Below are 21379 nucleotides of genomic sequence, written 5' to 3'. Positions count from 1 at the left end.
TAATTTTAATACACACAACAATTTAGACAACTAAAGTGTGATGGTAGACTTTTTCATTAACGTATGAGATTTTTAAAAGGATTATCTTTGCTAAGATTAATAATTTAAGTTTTGTCTTATGTAGTCTGTTTTAATTAGGAGACAAAGACATTCAAAACACTTTAATCACACTTGTTATGGCAGCAATGCATTTTGGGATAGAAAGAAATCATCCCTTCTTCAGTCTACAAACAATGTATACAGCCAACATTGACAATTAAAAACAAAAGTTTAAGATATAAAACACTGACCCAAAACAATTTAAAATCCATTCTTTACAAAACACAGTTAACATTTTCCTGCAATCCAATAAGTGCTTTTCATACATTCCTTCCTAAATTTTTCCATATAAAAACAAAGTCAATAAAATTTTTGTTTCGTAATCCTTCTGTAACCAAATTTTCTTATTGTTTTCTGCAATAACCTCCTCTCCTATTTCTAATATTGCAGAATAAAATAAGAATATTTAATTGTTAATGTTGTTAAATAAAAATTTTATTTATTTAACGTTAACATGTTCCATGATATTCCCGAAATATCTCGGGTTGAAATGTGATAACCTTGACCAGTTGACCCGAGATATCTTGTTTCTGTAATGGGATGTTTTTGACTCAAGATGTCACTAGTCAGCATAATTTTTATATTAAAACTAATTTCCGAAATATAATTTGTTTTTCCCGAAGTATGATTTGTGATTCGATTTTACGCTGAATGTCAAAACAAATGGCTGGAGGTTTTATCACCAGTACAGTAGAGAGTCGTAAATTGGCACCCTGGTAATCGGAATGGCCGGTAATCGGCACGATTTTCAGTCGGACTGCGTCGTGCTGAATCGAACGTTTTTGATACTAAATTTACTTCTAAAGTATAATTTTCATGTTTTTATATTCTTCAATATATTTATTTTGTTTGTACAAAATAAAGAAATAATTTTTAACGATATGATAGCCTCGATTATTATTATGAAAATTTTCGTTAGGCTTAAAATCGACAAAAATTCAACACAAAGCGACACGCAACAGAGAAAAATTTGAACATCGGACAGGTTAATATATTTTTTCGTACATAGACCGTAATCGGAACAAATCCCTAATCTGAACAACCCCAGTCCCCAATTGATTCCGATTTTCGGTTCTCTACTGTATTATATTTTTATTGCCACTTTAATAAAAAGTATCGCTAAATGGTGATTTTGGCACTATGCAGAGCAACTCCTGAATATACTGTATATATTTCTTAAAATAAATTTTTAAAAATGTTTTTAATCAGTCTATGTTAATAGCTTCAAAAGAATATTTATAAAATATCATTTGGCTATATTGAAAAATGGGAATTTGGATCTTATCCAGAATCAGGCACATTTTCTGTCCAGTTCTTGATTTCTTTTTTGTGGTTGTATCATTTATCTACAAGATGTTAAAAATGCATTCAGCATTTACAATATATAGTAGAAAGTACACACTAGAGTTTCTCAAACAGGATCCTGGGATCCTAGCTGTTTTTTTAACCTGGGAAATTCTGCAAATTTCTTAAAAGTTCACTTATTTCTTTTTTGTGTTAAGGTTGACGAAATTTTGCAAATAGAAAGTATAATTAACTCATAAACTGTCAGAATACATTTGTATTTATTAATTTTAAGCCTGCTTGTTAAGTTTTGTAAATTTTTGCTTGTTATGACATCTCACAGATTATCAATAATCAATATGTATTTGTGGCAGGACTGAAAATTCTTTACTTGTCAGAACCTGTAATATCTTGAATAATTGCACCGATTCTGTCTTAATTTTAACTATGCCCAGTAGCTTCAATAACTGCATTATGCCAGGTTGTGCAAATTGGGCAAGGATAGAAACGAGTACGAAGTCTGCAAGTATGAAGTTTTTTCTCATAAACCTGATTATTAAAGACAAACAAACTGCAGAATTATCAGGCTATAAGTTTGATACTGCTGTTAAAGCAGCCAAGGTAGACAAATCAAGAATACCTGAGAGCAAAAGAAGTACTGCGACGCCTCTCAAAGATGAACTAGAAATCTTCGAGGCTACGGGCAAAAAAAACACTTAGGCCTAACATTTGTCTTCTCTTAAATGCATTAAAGACAATTCCACCCACATCCATTGAATTAGAAAGGGCATTTTCGGTAGCGAGACTTTTCATTATTAAAATAATAACCAGATTGTGAGTGGTTGGAGTATTGACCATCTTTGGTTTTCAAATTCTTATAAAAATTTACAATAATATTTTGTATCATGTTTTATTTAAAAAACAAAAATTATCTTCTAAGTTAGAAGTTTGATCTAAGTTTTTTTTTTTTTTTTTTAATTTTCAACTCAATTCAAAGGCATTGTTTTTGTAAGCAGTTTCCAATAATCTTCAATAAATTTTTTCTATTTGTGAAAATTTCTATGTAATTCAAAGATAATTTTAATACATATTTTACACAGCATTATTAATATTATGATTTTGGAGGTTGCAGAATGTATTAAATTACTTGAATAATATAATTATTTTTCATTTTTAAACTTCAAGATATTTTTTATATTTTAAAAATAATTAATTCTATCCTGGGAAACAGTTCACTTTTTTCCTGAAATCCTGGGACAAGCAAAAGTCTGGGAAATGAGAAACCCTAGTACACACCATACTAAGTAAAAAGAAACTTAGTAAACATAGGTCAAAAATGCAATCATTTATGACATAAATAGTCCAACAAAAACCTGGAATTTTGAGAGTTTTTGTCTCTAAGATACTAAGTATGCATTGAAATGGAAGGAGACATGAAACACCAATAACTAAAGATATGACAAGGTTATTCACTTTTCATGTTCAATGCAATACAGAAACTAGTAAGTAAGTCATGACACTAACATATGAAATTGTTAATATCCTTGTGGTTGAGTTTTTGACCTATGTTTACTAAGGTTTTTCTTTACTCAGTATGGTATATATCAGTGATGGCAAACTTGTGATTTATACAGCAAATTAAAGAGATTTGTGTATATTTGTTAAATACAAAAACAAAAAATCTATCAGAGCTGGAACTAGTTTAGAGTAAACAATACCTTTAACACTTTTCCATCAACACTCAACTTACATATGTTACTTATTTAAAACTTGAAGCAGATTTCTTAAAGGGATTGAATAATATGATATGAATATATAAGATAAATACACCTATAGTTCACCTCATAAGCAACCTTGGAGCTGTCGCAAACTACAGCAAAACACTAGCAAATGTGTGCTAGCATACGTTTGCTAGTGTTTTGCTGTAGTTTGCGGCAGCTCTTACATTGAAAGTTTTTGCCAGTTAAGCAATGTTACCTTCAGTTAAATTTAATTGTTTTTATATAATTTTTTTTATTTTATAAAGTTTATTGTTATGTAATGTTAAGCCAAATATCAAGCTATTTTGTATTACTACACAACATATTAAGTATGTTTGTTGTTTGTTAATTTTGTCAGGTGTTATTAAATTCATTTGTAGTTTTTACATATTACATTTGAAATACTGCAAAATTATAAATTGACAGCTACAGTTGTGTAAAATTAATGTAAATTTAACGTTAGTTTAACTAAGAGATCTTGTATTAGTATAAATTATTGTGTTAGTAATTTGCCAATAAATCAACTACAAGAGTTAAATTAAAAAACAAAATTGTGTGATTTAGAGCTATGTAAACAAACAAATTAAGTGACAATGTTCAAGAAATAAAAGAATTTATACTTATTATTAAAAATAGAGGGGTTTTAAAGCTGTTGTTGAATTAGATAACCCTACAGTGATTATTTCATAAATGCCATAATGTTAAACATAATAAATACATTTTTTAACATTTTTAACACATTCTATTAATTAGATATTACCGAGTTTACTTTTTTAAGTTAATAAAAAGTTATTAAAATTATAATTGAATATTTCATTCTGTTAAGTACTGGTACTAAAAGTGAGTCAACTATTGGGTAAGAGTTAGTCAACTATGCAGTAGGTATTATTGCAGTACGTAAAAATTATTTTAGGCATTTTAAAAAATTTAATCAAAAGTTTATGTATTCTACATTTAATGTGGAATATGGACTCTGTGAAGTGCATTAGCATATTGCTCATAATGCATAAATAATGCTGAGTATAAGTATTTAAAAGAAATAAAAATGATAAGTGAAATGTCTTTTTTATTGGTGTGTTTATCTTACAAAGCTTCTAAAATGTAAATAAGTTTGATATTGTAATAAATAAATATAAATACTTTGACACACTAACATATTTCAGTACTTTTAAAACATTTTAAATTAATATTTAACAATCATTTTCAGAAAGTGAATATTGCAGACCATTATCCTCTCTTTCCCTTTTCGGCAGATTTTTCTTTTTGTCACTTTTGTGGCATAAAGAAAAATTTGCCAAAATAGTTGCAGTTAACAAATATGTGATATCTACATTGAATTTTTAGAAAGTATTAGATTTTTATAAAATATAAAAAATAATAATTAAAAATTCTTATTGTAAATGTGATAGATTTTGAAATTTTGCATATATAATGTGAAAGCAGTCTTAAAGATCACTAATTGTAAACCTCAATAAAAAAATTATTAATATTATAGCCATTTCTAGCCCGATAATTTTCGGCATTAGTTGGAGGATAGCTAAAAAAAATTATCATTAAATAAATAACAAGATTTCCTATTAAACAAAATATTTGTTTCTGTTATAATCATATTATTGTCTCTTTACATTTATGTAAAGTTTATTGTTATTTTTGTCATATAAATTAAAATTTGTAAGCATTTATTTTTTATTTTTAATTGCTCAAAATAAATATTTGACTTCTGATTTGGAGTTAAGAAATTTTGAATTCAATTTTGACCTACCTTTGGAGAAAGATTTATCATCACTGGTGTATACTATCTACCATATAAATGCTAAATGCTTGTTTTTTAACTCTATTAAAATATACATGAAAGCATATTGATTTATTAAAAAATTAACCATTTTTTGTTGTTATACAAAAATTTGTAAAGCATAGAAGTTAAAGCATTATTTTTAAAATAGTCACAACTATTAGAGAAACAAATGTAATGTATTTTGTGCTTTAATAGTTTAATGATATTTAAAGCTGTTGGGATCCTTTTCACTGTCATTTTGAATTGTATTGATTTTAAAATGTAAAATGTTGTGCACAACTGTTGCTGAAAAATAAATTGTCTTTTCCCCAATTATTTTGATAATTAAATAAATAGAATAATAATTGCATTTTTCATATTGATTAAAAAATTATCTGAATTAGTGTGGTTTTGTTTAGGTGTAATTCGATACAAGCTGTTTTATCTCCTCTATTTATAAATATAAAATACAGTAGAGCAGGGATGGCAAACCTATGGCATGCGTGCCCAAGGTGGCACGTAAGAGAAATCATCTGGCACGTATTGTATCATACGATTTCTGTCTTTTTCAATCATCCTTTCTGTTTATCACCTAATCATTTTTTTTCAATCAGATTTTTTACATTCATTGGAATTAAAACATATTTGTTTAATTTCTTTAAATATCATTATTTGAAGTCTAAGACATTGGCACGCACTAACATCTTTGAAGCTAAGTATGCTTACAATATGGCACACGGACTCAAAAAGGTTTGCCATCCCTGCAGTAGAGCATCATTTATCTGAATCAGTTGGGAACTTGGGTTGTTCGGATAACCGATTATGTACGAAAAAATATATTAACCTATCCGACGTTGAAATTTTTCTCTGTTGTGTGTTGCTACGCGTTGAATTTTCGTCAATGTTAAGCCTAACATAAATTTTTTAAAATAATAATCTTGGCTATTGTATCATTAAAAATTATTTCTTTATTTTGTACAAACAAAATAAATATATTGAAAAATATAAAAACAAAAAAAAAATTATATTTTGGCAAGTTAATTTAGTATCAAAAACGTTCGATTCGGCACGACACAGTCTGACTGGAACGCTTTTGATTAACCGACGTTTTGGTTGATCGGCTTTCGGATAAACGACGCTCTACTGTATTCTAATTATAAGGGCAACAAGTTTTAAATTCTCAAATGCTAAGATTAGGTGGATTTTAGGTTCCAGTTTCCATTTTCTTTGTTTCATTCATGTTGTGTCTTTGCTGGGGAATAGTATTATTTGTTCTAGCATAGTTGTGTAGTAATAACATATAACCTAATACATTAGTAATATCAAACAATCTGCTGGATTTTTATCTGGCTATAATAAGACTAATTCATAATCTTTAATGTGGCTTCTTGTTTCAACTGGCTCTTTAAGGCTAGTTTCATTAAGCTGCTGAAGACTTTCTGCCAACTTTATCAATGAATGCTTCCATGAATGAGAAATTTTTGGCATAAAAACCAACTATGAATCCACATGCTCCAGCTGGTTATTACATGATTTTCTCATTGAATGTACAAGTTGAGCAGTGACATGATTGCAACATCATAATAATTAGCATAAGCTAGAAAATTGTGAATATGGAAATTCAAACACTTGTAAAACTTTTAAAAACAGCAAAATCAATTTAATTACAAACATTTTCGGTCATTTTGAAAGACCATTATCAGAGAAAAATACAAATCTGAACTTAGCAAAAGTAGAATGTAATGGATAATTTTCCAAACATGATATGCCAGTTGGCTGAAATTAAAATAATAAAATAAAATAAAATTACAAATAAATACATAGAAAAATGATGAAAAATAAACAACATAAATAAAAATTAAAAAGTAAAAATACAGTATAAATAAAATGATAAATGTATGGTGAGCATTCCATAGATGTATGGAGAAATCACTTTTGGTTATGTCATATTCAACTCAAAGGAGGCTCTCCATGCTGCAGAGAGTGTGTTGATATCCTTATAATTGATAGAACAACCCTGTCTCACATATTTGTAAATGTATAGAGCTTCCACATAATGTATGTGATGTTTGTTTCTAATACTTCTGATAATTTTAGCATGTTGCCAGCAAACATCAACCAAATTAGAAGAGCATAGGCAGCAATGGCCATCACTGGTTTAGACTTCTGAATGTTATATTTATGCTCCTTCAGTCTAGCATCTAAAGATCTTAAAGTATATCCCCAATGTATTGAAGGTTGTATGCGACCCTCTTGTCCCAGATGGTCAAACAGGCAGGTAGACAGACAAAATGGGAATGCATTAGTGATGCAATGAATATTCGGTTACTATTCAGTATTCGGCCTATTTTTTGCTATTTGGCCAAATACCGAATACCTAAAAACAGGAGTAAGAAATAACAAAAACACAGTAAATTAATCATTTTGGTATTTGGATTTAATGTTATTGGGTTAGTGTTGTTTGTTCACATTTATTTATAACTTATAACCTGCACAAAATAAAAAACAAAATAATATTAGTCACATGTATTCACAATTTATAATTAAAAGATCAGCACACATATACACCTATTTGTTTGAGAATTATCACACATTTGAAGGTCTGACCCTGCCTATCCTTCTTTTTAAGCGCTCATCTTTGCTCTTCTCTTTCTCTTTCCTTTATCACTCTAGTCCAGTGATTCTCAAAGTGGGGTCGCAAAAAATATTTGTGGTCGCTGAAAAATTGATGCCAGATCAATTTTTTCAAATATTTTATAAATTTACTATGGATTCATGTTTAGAAATAATATAAATAAAAAATATATAAAATAATTTTTACTTAAATAAATTGCACATATAAATAATAAAAATAATATAAATATTTAAATACAAGCCTAATCCCCTCCCTCCGGGATGTTTTTTGACACATACTTATTCTTCGGGGGTCCTTTGAAATTTTTTAGTGCATAAGGGGGGGTCGCAGTCCAAAAAGTTTGAGAAACACTGCTCTAGTCCATGTATGCCTATGCATACATCATAATGTGTGTGCACGACACTTTCGATTTGTCACTTTTCCGTTGTAGATTTCATTTATAATTATGTGACTCATAGCCTGGTGATAATAGAGAAAAGAGACAGATAGGATGTCAGTATAAGTCACAGTTATGATTTCACAGATTCGAGACAGCTTGGTAGCCTGAAGCCGTTCAGGCTACCAAGCTGTCTCGAATCTGTGAAATCTCGAATCACGGCTTCAGGCTTTTGCCCGTGCATGCTAAGTGACTTTTATTACAAGCATTTAGTTTTTCGAAGTCTATGAAAACAATTATTTGGCATTGACGGCCGCAAATTTTGCGCCAATAAGCTGCCTTAACTTGTTCGATTATGTTATCAACTCAATTTCATATTTATTTTCACTTTGCGGTCCTTCTCTGTTCTTTTTCCATTATTTATACGTGTAGGTCATTTCATTGTTATCCACATTTGATATCATTTATCACATACTGCCATGACGCTCTTGTCTGTCTGCTAAACTGTCAAGAATTAACACAATTGGCAAAGCATAGTGACAGCAGGCCAATAGAGAGCAGGGTCCTTGCCATAATGCGGTTTGGGTGCCAATTTTCATACGTGCATTAATCAAGCCGAATATTTGGCCAGAATGCAGCCATCTATGCATTCGTTGCAAGACTAGAATGCATAGATGTAGCAATTTGAAAATTGCAACCCAATACAGTATCACAGCTTTGGGTTTGTTGTTTGTCAAGAGGCTATTAGTCATCAATTTAGTCATTTGTTATTAATCATGATTGAAAACTTATTAGACTAATACACAATTCAATTCAGATACTAATAGTAAAATATAATTGATGACTTACAACTAAATTAACCATAACTAATTTAGTTGGTCAATTTTTATCATGATTGAAAATTTATCAAACTAATTATCATCACTGAACCCAACATGTTTTCAACCTTACGACTGGTGTTTCATCTGGTGGTCATACAGGAAATACCACGTTTGGTCACCAGTGATTATCCTGTTCAACACATCTGTCTTCATTAACAGTGTCAATGAAATTACTGCTAATTTCCATAAGCAATTGATAGTGGTCTGCTGTTAATCGTTTTTGGAACAATGTGCTTTCAGACTATGTGCTTTTACAGATCTTTGGTAAGAATGGTGTGACAGCTTCCCACAGAAATTCCACACTTTGCTATGATGGTGGCTTCTGATTGATGTGCAAAGTCTCCTGAACCTGCCCAACTGTTATGTCATTGCATGAGGCGGAGGGATGACCCATTCTTTCATCATCTTCCACAGACTGTCTCCCATTGGCAAACAGCTTGTGCCATTTGTACACAGCAGTTTTCTTCATTGCTGTTTTACCGTAAGCTGCAGATAAGATTGTCAGAGTTTCTTACAGTGTCTTCTTCAACAGGGCACAGAATTTGATGTTTGCTAGTAGTTTGACAATGGACATTTTGGCGATAAACGTGAATCTGAAATCTATCTTTCACCCTTTCATGTACTCAACTTTTGTGCATGTCATAACACGATCATGAACATAAAAAAATTCAACACCAGCTCCCTCTAATGCTGCATTTTGGAATTACATACATTTTCTGCAAACTTTTTGAAGCTACCTTGTATTTTTACTTGTAGTGTGCCACAGAAGTTTCTGTGAAGTTTCTATAGTCTATTTATCATAACTTGACACCTACTGTAAACAAACTAAGATACACTTCCTTTTGTTTATTGGTTTAAACCCACGTCCATCAATCAATTAGAAACTATGTTGCATCTCATTCGTCCACAGAAAATAGTTCTTTATTATTTATAAAATCATTAATGAAATACAAGTCACTTACCAATGATTATAAATGTAATTATTTCATATTTGTTAAATTGTTATTTTAATGAATATTTGCACATTCAGAATCATTCAAAATAAACTTTCTCCAGTCATGCGCTCTATAATGTTTTGGTTTCAAATTCCATTCATTACAATAACTATCGTTATTTCAAGCTGTGTGTTGTTGAATTACAAAAATGGAAAACTCGAATGTAAATACAATTAAACATTGACAAGGAAAATCGCTGAGGAGCTCGGATAAGCAAATAGTATTAAATTTGTTTAATTCTTTAACTGAAACAAATCAAGAAGTCTGGGTGAAAGATATAGTGAAAATGGTAGCAAAGACAATAGGGATAACAGAAAGGAGCATTTACAGAATTCGTAAAGAATATTTTACTAATGGTAAAGTAATAACTCCTTCGAAAACCCGTAAGTGTACTCAACTTGTTAACAAATATGATGAATTCACAAAATGTGCCATTAGAGGTAGAGTACACAATTTTTATTTTTTAAATGAATTACCTACTGTAGATAAGGTATTAAAAGGTGCTAATGATGATCTAGATTTACCAGACTTTATTTGATCTACGATATATAATTTGTTAAAATTACTTAATTTTAAATATACAAATCGAAACAGAAATAGTAGATTAATTTGAAGAGATGATATCATTTTATGGTGAAGACAATATCTACGAAAAATAAAAGAAGTGTGTTCTTTAGGCCATAAGATTTATTATTTGAATGAAACATGGGTTAATGCAGGCCATACCAAGAATAAAGTATGGAAGGACTGTTCAATTACGTCATATCACAAAGCTTTTATGTCTGGATGATCTACTGGATTGAAAAATCCTTCTGGAAAGGGAAAACAAAGAATTCTTGTTCACAGGTTATCTTAATGGTGGCCTGTATGAATTTGAATCAAAGTCAACAAAAGATTACCACAAAGAAATGGATAGCAATAATTTCAAAAAATGGTTTGAAAAAATATCAAAATTAGAAAGTAATGCTGTTGTCATGGGCAATGCTCCATATCATTCAGCTAAAATTGAGAAGATTCCAAATTGTAGTTGGAAAAAAGCTGACATAATTTCTTGGTTGGAAAAATAGGGTTCGTCATAACGAAAAAATGTTCAAAATAGAACTTTTGGATATTGTTAAAAAAATAAAACATAAATACGATAAATACATTATTGACGAAATGGCCAAAGAAATGAGTGTTGATGTGTTATGTTTACCTCCGTATCATTGTAATTTAAATCCTATTGAATTGATATGGGCAGATATGATACATTGTACGTCACATGTATGACACATTGTATAGAAAAAGAAGAACAATGAATGTGGGAACTTGATGAGATTTCAGAAACTGTTGTGAAAAACTGATTATTCGGTCGAACACAAGTAATGACAATAGCGATATAAATGATTACTTTGAGCAACTATCTTTTGATACAGATGATTAATAAGGTAAGTTTACACTATAATTATTTTAAAAAATTTTTAATTATATAAATATCACATAGATAAATTCATACATTACAGTAACATTTTCCTTTAGGGGTTTGTGTATGATTTTTAAGGATTGCCGGAGAACTTTGTTTTTGTTTTGATTTATATCTAATAAAATAGTTGTGTAGATAAAAATTCTGAAGTATGTTCAATTACAAAATTATAAATATGTTTTGTGTAAGTCTTAATAATATATATTTAATAATAATTTTTGACAAACTATATTTAAACGATGGAAATAATTTAAATGGCTACATAAAAGTGTTAAAGTAGGCTATAATAACTTTTCTAAGTATAATCTCTGTAATTTTTAAATTGTTGTGACCACTCTGACCTACTTTAACACGTGCAGAGAAAGGGGTTTAACTAGTCAGCATGTGTTTAGCCACTTCTGATTGTGATTTGGCCAATGACAATCTCCGGCGGATTAATATGACAAAATCTTTGTTTACAGTAGGTGCCAAGTTACGATAAATAGACTATAGGTGTGCCATGGGTTAGAAAAAGCTGTGGAGCACAGGCGTAAGCTATGGAACCTAATATACAAGTTTGCCTGAATGAAGCTAAAATTATTCCTTCTCTGATTTATTAACTATAATTGAAATATTTTGTTTAAACACATCCTATTATATTATTTAGTTTATTTTATTATTTTTACTGGCTTTTAAGGTCTAGAACCATGCTTCCATTTTTTCACATAAACAGTATATTATTTTTACACAGATTTTTCAGGAACATATCTACCATGTACAGTATACATTACATTTGTTTACTTTAATATAAACTAACAGAATTGTAAAAACAGAATTGGGTGTATTTATATTCAGAATGTAGATTTGACTGATATGAAAATGTTTTTGTTTTCAATATTTGATTTATATGCTTTTGAAATGATAAAAATGATCTTTTTTCTTCTAGAAACTGAAAACACTGTGTGTACTTGAATTGATGAATATTTATTATCAATGTATTTTACTTCAAAAGATAATTTCATTGGTTGAATAAGAATGTAAAGAAAACGCTTTCCACTTGAACTCTCTAGGTATGTTTATTTATTGAATTTCAAGACTATTGATATTCATTTTTATTGTATAAAATATTGATATATCATCTCTTTTAATTTAACATGTCTTATAATTGATTTTTTATATCCATTCCAAAAAAAGAGCAACCAAAATTAATAAATAAAAAATTTATAATCTTACGTAATTGTATTGTAGAAAAATGCACAAAAATTCAAATTTTCTTTCCTTTCCGACTTTCTTTCCTTTTAAGTAATCTATTTTTTAAAGAAAATTTATAAATTTGGAATGAATAATAATTCAAAAAAATTTAAACAAAATGTAAAATTTATTCAAAAATGGAAGATTTAGTGAAGAAAGATATGCAATGGTTAATTCCAGCTAAAAAATTTTAAAATATATATAAATATTTTGACTATGACAGCTATCTTTGCTGCTTTCTAATCTAAAGACAAATAATAGTTAAAAAGGAGTTTTTTTATTTTATTCTTATTTATTTTTGACATCATCTGTTATTGAAGGTACTCATTATTTTTTAAATATTATTGAAATAAACAGAAAATTTGAGTGTGATATCAACTAAGTCTTAATGACATCATTCTTTCCAGAGTTTACTTTTTATATCTAGAAGTGAAGATTATCTCATATGACAACTTGATAATACACTTGCTTGAGTCATGGCAGTTGTTGTCTGATTTCCATTCTGAGTAGACCTTTTTTCCCCCTATTAGATGTTTATAAAATTAACATATTTGTTTAATAGATTTTTATTATTATGCATTTAATTCTAATTATATTTTTTAATCTTAAGATATACTTTGAAGTCTACAATGTATAATATAGATTTATAACATTCAGAACTGCAGATATGTAGGCATGCTTAATTAATTTTTTCATGTATATGTTTAGCATAAAAATGATTTACATTAATGTTATTCATAATATAAATTTATAAAAACCTACACTTACTTATTAACTAAAACAAAACACAAAATAAAATAAATTGTTTATGCAATGTTGAAAAATTACAATGATGTTTCATAAGTACTAACAGTAAACATAGCATTTGTATTTAATAGGACAGTGTACACACTTATGCACTTGATGCGTAAGTCTAATTAATATGTTATACACATTAATTAATGAGTCTGTTAGAACAAACATGTTAAAAATTTAATCTTAGGTATTAAATTTCTTAAGAAATGATACTATATCTAGTCAACTTATGAAGTAATTTAGTATATTTTAGTCTACAAATAGCTTAAAAAAATCCAAAATTGTTTAGTTTTTAACTAATTATATTAGTGATTATTTTATAATTTCCAGTCATTTCTTATGAAATAATATGTTAACCTATTACCTATATTATTTTTAATATTTAATTGTATTTCTCAAATTTTAGAGTTGTATAGAAACTAATTTTTTAGTTCTTTGATTGGTTAGTTTATATTAAAGAAAACAAATGTAATGTATACTGTACATGTTTTTAAGGTGTCTATTTATATAGTTGATTGATTAATGATTTTATAGAAATGGAAAATGGTAAAAAATTTCTGGAATTCTTCTTCTGTAATAGATATTTTATTGAGTTTTAAATATTTTCATAAGTTACAATTAATTTCTAAGAAAATTATTTATGAAAATTCAGAGAGAATAAACAAATAAAATTTATAAAATGTTTTATTATTTTTTTCATGACATTTTTGAAATGTTTATTGCAGTTTGAAAATATAATGCAATTGGACTGCCATTTATGTTTTACTTTTATACATCATCATTCTTTTTTTGTTGTTGTTGGTTGTTGTTGTTGTTGACCTCAAAACATTTCTATTTCTTTTAATGATGAAAGACAACAAGTTGTTATTTATTGTCATTTGTTATAACATCATTAAGGAAAGATACAAATACATTTGTAATCACAGTAAACAGTAATTTAAAATTTCTTGATAATAGAAAAATTATAATTTATGAGTGTTTTCAATTTTTAAAAGTCTTTGCGATACTGTGCATTATATTACTGTAGTTAGTAAGTTACTAAAGACTGTACATTGCTGTATACTGTACTATCATGAAATTTTTTAAGCTCATTTTCTGTAATATATTCTGCAGTGTAATCTCAGCTCAGTAAAGCTTATGTATAGAATGTAATAAAATATTGTATTGTATAATACATGATCTCATTTTCCACATCAGATAAAACACTCTGCCAACCTGACTTTTGTAAACTTAATCTTTGTCCCCTATTAGTTCAAGTTATTGGATGTTTACTACATTTACAATTGTTATTGTTGAATTTTCTTTATAAGCAGTTAAATTGATCTTGTGCAGTGGAAAATAAATGCTGGAGGTTGCAAATATGATCCGATAAGAATAATATTTATTGAATACAGGCTTGAAATTTGATTAATACAGACTGCCCTCATTTTACACTGATTTGATTTAGGCTGATTGATAATGCTGGTTTAAATTTTCCCAAAAACACCATCAAAAATTTTTTTCCACAATATATAGAATATCATTTGAAACTGCTAAATGCAAATATTTTTTTTCACACTTAGTGGTAGTGCAGGTAGCACTAGTTGCAACTTTGTTTTAAGATGAAGTTATTGTGTAATAATAAAAATAAACAAAACATCCGTGTTAAACAAAAGAAAATTAGTTAGTCCAAATGTCTGTATAAGAATAGTTGAAGGATAAGACTCTGATTGACAGCAAAGTAACTGTAGGGAACCCGTTCTGAATCAGCGGATTCCACCCCGTCGGTTCGTCTCACAAAATCAAAAAACAGTCAGATAATCCACACAAAATAACTTTAATCTACACTCAGGGACCACCACTTCGTCCTTCCTCTCTCTCTTGTGTCTCGAACTCCTCTCACCGTCCCTCTTCCCGCCTTTTTTCTCCCTTCCTTTTTATGGTTCTTTGTCTACATTTATTATCCCGTTTTACAACCCTTTATTACCGCGTGTAGGTGGATTGCACCCTTTCTGACCAAACCGCAAGTGAGGGAGGACGAGAAGGTCCGATATCACTACAGTAACTTTGTAAGGAGTTTAAATGATGACCCTCAACTGGGGCAATCATTGTAGAACTGAAGTTGTGTCCAGTGACACTGCTGAATGAGATAAACAAAGTGGCTATATAAAAGTTGCATTATCAATTTTGGCTGTAAATAACAATAGACAGAACCAACTTCCACTGCATTTAATACAAAAAATGAACACTGCACAAATGTTTTTCAACTCCTTCTGAGTTTTTTTTCAGGTTCATACCTGAAAAAAAACTCAGAAGGAGTTGAAAAACAGTTACCCAGAACTGTTACCCAATGAACTGTTATTGCAACAAATGTTTTTGTAAAAGTTTTTTAAAAACGATTAATTCAAACAATCTTTCAAAACTATAAATATACATTTAATGCTATGTAGGCATTTGCATAATGATCATTCAGTTAATGACTATAATGTTGACTTACCACAACTTAAACATGGCTTACCAGACCATCGACAATGCCATTTTCTTCTTAAAATTTATACAAGGTTAGTTAAGTTAGTTTTAAAAAAGCCAGCAAATGGTTTTAAGTAATATATTTCAAGTAATTGCTTAACTTTTAAAGAAAGACAACACCTTATTGGATGTCTATAGGATGTGATAATCACTTGTTAAAAACAAAGAAAGTAATAATGTACTAACTTTGCAGATATTTAATATAGCACTAATCAATGCAGATCATGTGTGCTGGTAGACACATGATCTGCATCTAATGCTTTATTCAATAATTATCCAAATTTTGATGAACATAAAATAATTTTTTAAATGTATAATGTAAAACTTGTAATTAATTCAACATTTTTATTGTCTTGCTTGCAAATAATATCAAAGTGAAGCATAATACAAATATTCATGTAACAAAAAGTTTTTATAAATATAAACATTACAAATGTAATGGGATTATATAAACACATACAACATACCTATATCAGCATACTTGAAATGAACATATTTTTACTAATGTTTTCATTCATTTATAACAGATATCTTCAGATATATAACTCAGAACAAAAAGGACACATTACCTCGTAAAATGAAACAAGCTTTTATAAACAAATTACAAATTCAGTTTAAAATTATTTCTCAAACAGATTATGTCTACAGTTTAAAATTATTTTTTGTATACTTTATAAAATGAATTAAAATTATTTCCCAAACAAATTACATACAGTAATATCTCGACTTATGCTACTCTGACTTATGTGAACCTGGAGTTACGTGATTTTTGAATCTTGTCAATTCGTCTTTTGTTTGAGCACCACGCAACTCTTGATTACTCACTCCCCCCACACTATTGTTCAGCTTACGTGTTCGGACGTGTTGCGCGGAATTGACGCATAACTACAATTTATTTTGTGTTATTTATTTCTGTGTTTGTTATATCTATGGAGACTTGAGAAACTCTACTATGTCATCCAAACAAAGTAAAACTGATTCTTCTGCATCAAACAAGAAAAGAAAAACTTTATCTTTGGAATGTAAAGTTAACATTATTAAAGACTTCGATACAAAAATGAAAATTTGTGAATTGGCAAAGAAGTTTGATCTACCGGAATCGATGGTCAGAACAGTTATAAAAGGTAAAGAAAAAATTCTCAAAGCTGTGAAAACTTGACAGAAGCCCTCAGTTCAATTGAAAAGGGGTTACAAATTTTAGAAAACATAGACTCCAGCAAAGAGTGCATTTCTTTTACAAAACGAGAAATAAAAAAATTATTAGCATGCTATGAGGAAATTTTATGGGAGAAAAAAAATCTTTGAGCCGTGAGACGAATTTGTTAGATTTTATGAAGCCTTCTACATCAAAACAACTTTGATTTACGATTTTAATAATATAATTTGTTATACATATGTATTAACTAAGATTTTATTAAACATTTTTTTTTTCTAAATTATTGTTTTCTTTAGTCTCCAGCCCCAATTAAAAGTAATTTGTATGTATTTATATGCGAAATTATATCCCAACTTACGCGGTTATCACTCGGTCCCACTTATCACATAAGTTCGAGGTATTACTGTATTTAATTTAAAATCATTTTTGGAATAACTTACAAAAATAGTTAAAATAATTTTCTGAACAATTTTTACCACAAATAATTAATTAAATTTAAATTTTCATTTATGTAAGTTTGTATCCACATGGCCTAGTGAGATGTATAGGAGAAAAACTTTATAAGAGTTCAAAGAAAGCATTCCATGCTGTGGATAGTGTGTCTATTTCTTTAAAATTAATTTCTACTCCATTTTCTTAAGTGCTTTATATATTTCAATTGAATCCAAGTATTTAAGGTGCACCCTGTCGGAAACTCTGTGTAGTAATCTTGTTTTATGTAGATTGACATGTATGCCTTCACATCCAGTATAAGTGGATAAGGCCATGGATAAATTTTTTTTTTGATTATGTATGCATCCTTTATTCTCATAGCAAGACTCCTTGCAGTTGCACCAATATATAATAATGTGCGGTTAATTCTGCCATCACACACTAGTACCTCAAAAATATCAGAAGAGTAAGAGTCAGATATAGGGTTATAAATGGATGAAAACATTAGTAAAAATATGTTAATTTCAAGTATGCTGGTATAGATATGTTGTATGTGTTCATTACAAATATATTTGAAGCTGTATATTTTTGGCTGTTGCATAGATTATTCCCCATGGAATTTCAGGACTTTGAGTATATATCTGAACTCAGAACCAAGACGAGTTCAACGATACCTACTTTTGGACTGGGGACAAAAAATAAGAAAGTTATCATATTTACGATTTCTTGCCTTTCACAATGCATTCTACTCCATTTTAGAGTTAGTTTTCCACTAGGTGGCATTCGACTGTTCGTGCTCTCAACAGATTCTTCCCAGAGGGGAGCCGTTGGCAGGCCACCAGTGTTTAATGAGTTATTGATTCATGGTAGTTCTGAACAAAAGAAAAAAAAAGAAACGTATAATGAACTACAAGCAGTGCCACCTAGTGGAAAACTCTAAAATGGCATAGAATACATTGTGAAAGGCAAGAAATTGTAAATATGATAACTTTCTTATTTTTGGTTTCCAGTCCAAAAGTAGGGTATTGTTGAACTCGTCTTGGTCCCCTGAGTTCAGATATATACTCAGTCCCAAAATTCCATAGGGAGTAATCTATACAACTTCCATACCATTTTATGAAATATACAGGGTGTCCCATAAATTTATAAACAGTTTAAGAATTCAAAAAAGTTGAAAGAATTGGTATATTTGAAAGCAGTTTGCATAAAAGTTATTCTCATGAAGGGTGATTTTTTTGGGTAGAGAAAAAGAAAATAGTTCAAAATTTTGTCGATAGAGGGTGCTGAACACAAGAAAATCACTGGAATTGTGCAAATCTGAGTCTTATAAAATGCAGGGTGTACAATTAACAGCTCATTTCTGAATTTTCCTGTTACTGGTGCTGACATACAGTTTTTATTATGATGTTGATGTTGGTGGATAAAGCGCTATTGGTGAAGTTGTTTTATCTCGGCCATGAGTTGCTGGCTGAAACTTTACGAAGGTTAAAAAATGAAATCAAAACACCTTAGTATTTCCAGCAACAAAGTAAATTTAATAAAATAAAAACGTTTTCGACTATTTTCAATAGTCCTCTTTAGTTAAGCCTCTTTAAATTGAAAATAGAACATAAAATAGAATGCTTCTTTAAAATGAATTATAACATAAAAATAGTACAAATTAAACAGTAAAATAAATTAAAACAAAGTATTAAGAGAATTAATTGTTGTAGTAAAAAGATTTCCATACGAAGGTTTAGAACACAGAAGAGAATGAAGAAAGGTTCAGGTCCAATCACTCCTGCCGGATTAGTTTTCATTTGCGAAGCCACATTGGAGGTACGGACCTCTGATAAATGTGGTGCACCACTGTGTGGGCGATTACACAAACTTCCCGTTTCTTCGAAACATCATATTAGGGAAACCAATCCGACAGGAGTGATTGGACCTGAACCTTTCTTCATTCTATTCTGTCATAAACCTTCGTAAAGTTTCAGCCGGCGATTCGTGGACGAGATAAAATAACTTCACCAATAGTGCTTTATCCAGCAACATCAACATCATAACGAAAACCGTATGTTAGTGCCAGTAACAGGAAAATTCAGAAATGCGCTGTTAATCATACACCCTACATTTTATAAGACTCAGATTTGCACAATTCCAGTGATTTTGTGTTCAGCGCCCTCTATTGACAAATTTTTGAACTATTTTTCTCTACCCAAAAAAAATTCCTCTTTGTGAGAATAACTTTTATGCAAACTACATTCAAATATACCAATTCTTTTAACTTTTATGAATTTTTAAACTATTTACAAATTTATGGGACACCTTGTACTGTACATGTTAACACATGATAGCAATACTGGTCATGTGACAATTAAAAATTGTTAATAATTCAATCATGTCAAAACATTGAAATATTTATAGATTTCTGCACATTTAGAGGTCATGAGACTTAATTTCAGATCTCATTTGCTGAATTTGATTAATAATAAGTGTGTAAACCTAGTGACTTTGATTTCTTTTAAATATATAGATATTTTCTTGTAACAGCAAAATAGAGACAACATTCTAAACAATATTCATTTAATTAAAATAAATTTATCTCAAGAACTATTACAATGTATCTTACAATTCTTAATGATTCTAACATAATTCTTCTATCTTAAAATAGTTCTATAGTTATAATCTTAAAATTATAAAAATAAAAAAAAATTTAAAAATTTTGTGGAGTACCTGTTATTGATGACATTTGAGTCTTGAATAAATAAAAATTATCTACGATTTTATTTCTGTTGATAGATACATGAATTATGTCCACTTAATCATTGATCAACAAACTTCAAAACAGTGGCGTCACTATTTTTTATAATAAAAATATTCATTAAAAGTTGTAATAATTGGTTTCTCTTCAAAAAAAAAGAAACTATTAGTTCTGTGATCCTCTGGTGCATCTTGATTTTAATTTTCAATTATACATCTTTTTGATTCATTCCCTGGAAAGGAAAAATTATTTCTCATTTATATATTAACATGTTTTAATAGCAGAAAATCTGCTTTTGGATATATTGTTTGTTACATATTTAAAGCTTTGGGAGCTAACCATCAGTTATTATGTTTTGGCAATTTATATTACCTTAAATTTTTAGAATTGATATTGATTTATTATACAGGAAATTGCATTAACTCTACAAGTAATATTTATGCAGAGTAAAAGTTATATGTAGATTGTTTTTTAATTATTTATTTTTGTGTTATTCATTTATGATCTATACTTATTCAGTAAGACACATAATATAAGCATCTTAAACACGATTGTTATGTATTAAAGCCAAATGATTGCAGGGTTATATCAGTCTTAATCACCACTGCTATTATTAATTAAATTCTAAGCAATTTGGCTCCAGAGGTAAGCATTAGGCTCCATACTCTAGTGCCAAATTGCTTAGCATTTAGTTAACAATAGTAAATGTGATATAGCCTGATATAATCTGACAGTTGTTTTGCTTTAATACATATAACTAAATAAAATAATTTCATATTGTTTAAAAGTCAAAATTTAATAGTTTATGGGCATTTTTGGAACATTTGAATATTTCAGTCTCATATAAATTTGATAAAAGATAAAGTTGTTTCACAAACACTAGTAAACCTTATTTAATACAGTCAACTCGCATTAATACAAATGGCTGGAGAACAGTAGTTAGTTTGTTTTATCAAAAATTCATATTAGGGGGTTGTCCATAAATTATTCACATTTTTCTTTAAATTTTTACTCTCCTTCCCCCATTGTCCAAGTTTCCATAACCTCTCCCCTCTTCAGTTGTCCAACAGCACTTAACTCCCCAAAATCTCTACAACTTTATGAATAATAAAATGTCTGAACTGTATAAAATTTAGTGAAATAAAATGGATGTCCATTGAAGTTCAACCCCTCCCCCCCTCTCCTTTGTCTGACTTCTCCCAACTTGTCATAACCCCTCTCTCTCCCCTTCCAGTATGAATGTCATTTA

At 29.2% G+C, this 21379-nt stretch overlaps 1 protein-coding gene across 1 annotated transcript in view; it reads left to right on the top strand.

Moving 5' to 3' along the window:
• rno (rhinoceros) overlaps nt 1-21379 on the top strand; it is an 84037-nt gene that overhangs the window by 4737 nt on the left and 57921 nt on the right. The window contains exon 2 of the mRNA XM_067270635.1: nt 12192-12315. The gene's annotated coding sequence lies outside the window, so the exon portion shown is untranslated. The remainder of the gene's footprint in view (nt 1-12191; nt 12316-21379) is intronic.

This window comes from Centruroides vittatus, unplaced genomic scaffold, assembly GCF_030686945.1.
Source record: "Centruroides vittatus isolate TY-2023 unplaced genomic scaffold, ASM3068694v2 contig_375, whole genome shotgun sequence".
NCBI lineage: Eukaryota > Metazoa > Arthropoda > Arachnida > Scorpiones > Buthidae > Centruroides > Centruroides vittatus.
This window is presented reverse-complemented; position numbering and strand designations above follow the sequence as displayed.